This window comes from Saccopteryx bilineata, chromosome 7 (genome assembly GCF_036850765.1).
Source record: "Saccopteryx bilineata isolate mSacBil1 chromosome 7, mSacBil1_pri_phased_curated, whole genome shotgun sequence".
In the NCBI taxonomy this organism is placed as follows: domain Eukaryota; kingdom Metazoa; phylum Chordata; class Mammalia; order Chiroptera; family Emballonuridae; genus Saccopteryx; species Saccopteryx bilineata.
The window spans coordinates 24,851,832-24,855,298 of record NC_089496.1 but is presented as its reverse complement, the minus strand read 5'-3'; positions in this window follow the sequence as shown (position 1 = coordinate 24,855,298).

The window sequence follows — 3,467 nt, the reverse complement described above, 5'->3', positions numbered from 1 at the left end:
GAAAATTGCTATATTATTGAAACTTTCTTAGTCAAATCTCACTAGCAACAAACCCATATCATAAATAAGAGTTTTCTATTTGCTGCCTTAATCAAATATGGGGTAACTATATAATTTATTATACAGACTAAGACAGTATTGGGAGTGAAAGAGGGTTTCTTTGATGATTTATTCTGGGAAAATATAGTGTATTTAGGAATGGTCTTATAAACACCTGGACAGAGGGTCACTCTAAGTTTCCAGATGATTGACTAGCCTGATCCTTAAAACCCTTTAAGAGGACTGAGGCATGAGGGAACTGCAGAGGAAGTGAGACTGTTCAGATAAGCAGAAGCATAACGATTCTTTTTTCCCTGGAATTGAAATTTTTTCATGTAACTTTCATTTTAGGATTAACTTATTCTGAGACAAATTCTGTATGCCTGAATTGTCACCAAATTTCAAAGCAGGAATAGATTTCCTGTACTGATAGGTTGAACTCTGATTTACTGTCTGCTAATGCATTAGAAACAGTATGCCAATTTTGTGATTATCAGATTGAACTGTATCAGGTGGTGCCCCTCCTGTCTCCCCTGTAAAAGGGACACACTGTTTCCAAAAGGTCTGAGGACATGTGGTTAAAACACAAATCTGAGCTTTAGTATGAAGGGAAACAGGAGTGTCAAAGTATATATTACATTCTACAGACCTTTCTGTTCAAATATAATATTATAGTATATGCAATATATATTTGAGTCTATTGAATTTACTAATTAGGTGCATGGGGAGTTCTCTTAATACTGTGCAATATTCTATCTGCCAAGCAATTTGCCTTAATAACATTACATAAATATCCTTATTAGTTGTTATTATAAGTACGGTAACTCACAGTTACTTAAAATAATTTGATAATGACATCTTTTCTTTACAGGCATCAGACAAGGCCTATTGTTTTATTTCCTATATTTTTCAATCTTTCTATGTGCACTACGAAAATTTGCTACTTGGCTATATATCTTCCAGCTAGTATATAACAGGAGACACTAAAGGATTTTTGAACAAGAATGATTGAATTTTAAAAATCTGATTAATAGGTTTTTGTCAAAAGCCAGATACTATATATTTAACACATTTATCCCCACTTGCATTTATAAAATTCATTTTCCCTTCTTCTTTATCTGACTTATTTATTTTATAATCAAAGTAGTATTTTTGAACTACTTGCTATGTGCTGGCCACGATAATCATTGTGAGCATCTCTAGGTGCTCACAATCCCATTTTCGTTATTCAGAATGAAGTAATAGGTCAGGACTACGACTATATATTTGTATATATATATGCTCAGGGTTCAGGAAAAATGTGAAAAATATGCAAATGTTAAAGTTATTTTGAAGTCTAGCTATTTAAAAGGTCAAAAACAGTGTTTTTCTTTCAACAGCTAATAGAAATGAAAGAAAATCTGCCAAGCAAAGAAGTTCAATTTGGCCATGCATTCATTAGTTCCTTCACGCATTGCCACTCCACCCAGACAAGAGGAGGCACTTACGGAAGGCTCAGGGGACTGTCAGGCATGAGTACATTTCCCAAACGGGAAACCCTCTTTTCTATTAATATTTAATAATTTCCTTTTTTTCTCTATTAAATGAATGTCTTTGCACAACCCACCTATCTATATCCTTCATAAATGTTTGATTGTACAAAATTTAATATCAGAATAAAATATCTCTGATGCAAATGCTCTTTTGGTTAACAGATTATGAATTTATATATTTTATTTGCAAAGAACCGTCGGCTGAGAATGATTAGTAATTTATACTCTGCTTGTGAAGACAAAAAAAATATATAAACAACCTTGTAGATATTAATCAAATTAATGCATCAGTGGGTAACTATAACTTTTCCAATGTTGATTTAAAATAATATGTTAAATTTCCTGCAGTTCAATGTTGAAATTCAGAACTGAACTCAGTGAGGTTCTAAAGGCATTTAAAACCATAAACCAGATAGGAATAGAACAAACTGTCATCTTCAAAATTATGGAGAGTTATGATGAGCAATATGAAAAATAAACACATGAATTATTAAAATAATCACAAAAATAAAATATAAAAACATACATTGTGTGAGATTTCAGTAAATGTTATAAATGGAAGAAAGTAGAAAAATACCCACGAGTTTAGCATACGCTCAAGTGACTGTCTTAACTACTACGACTCGGATAGTTTGCTCTCCAAACAAAAGCAGGTCATAAGTGAGTGTTTCCGTCCAAGGAAAAAGTGGTCTTACCTCTAGGTCCGCTTCCTGGTCACTCATATCCACCAACATACAATAAACAAATTAATGAGCTTATTTATTATATAGATAGTTGGTATTTCCAAGGGAGGGGGCATTCTTTCGGGAGCAAGGGACTTTTCCAGGAAAATCAGATCCTTTCTAAAGCTGTTCACTGTTCAAGCCCCTTGTTACCAATTAATCACATATTTCTCCTAAGTTATGAACAAATTAAGAAATGGGCTCAAAACCAGAGGGTGATCAAACTATCTCCTTAAATTTCATTGACGCTGGATTAGCATGTTCCCTTGGACACAAGAACAAAAACATGCCTCTACCTCCTGTGCATTCCTGGGCAGTTACCAGTCAAGGGCAACGTGGCCAGCTGACCAGGCTGACTTTCCTCTCCTCAGGGCAGGTCTGTCCTACTGGGCATTGGACTTGGAGGAAAGAAAAACATACAAGGCTCTTAAAGGGAACCTAAGAGAACAGAGGGACAGAGGGACAGAAAGACAAGTGACACATGAGCTCAGCATTTTACTACTTAATTCTGCCTAACATGAACCAATAGTTTAGTCTTTTGCTATCACATCAATTAGATAAGCCATCCTCTTAGAGAAATGCAGCTGTTTCAACCTCATGCTTCCCAGAGGGCTGAAGTCACTGGTGAATGGATGGGGAAGACAGTGAGAAGAAAAGATGGTCAACTTTATAGTGGTTTAGAAAAAGTGCAGGTCCTTTAATGCAGGAAGAGATAAAACCTCTTCAAATATGATTGTACTTACTTTTCTGACCACACACACACACACACACACACACACACACACACACACCCTGAACCGTTTATTCTCATACAAAATCATATTTGTCTTTTTGTTATTACCTAAATGTGTACACCGGTCTTCTTTCCCTGATTACAGACTGTAAATTGCAAGAGAAAGGCAGCATAGTGTAGCAAAAGCATCTGGCTTCAGGTTCCCAGAGAAGGTAGAGCAAATTCCAGTTCTGAAATTTATTACGTGTGTGACCTTGGCTGAATAATTTAACCTTTCTGAGGCTCAATCTCATCTATAACATGGGCTTAACTTCTAGGATTTTTTTGGGGCGTACAAATAACAATACATACAAAAATCTATTGAATGTGCTTTAGACATATTGCCACTTGCATTTTTCCCCACATAAGACATTTGTTACCTCGTTTGAATTCTGCACGTAG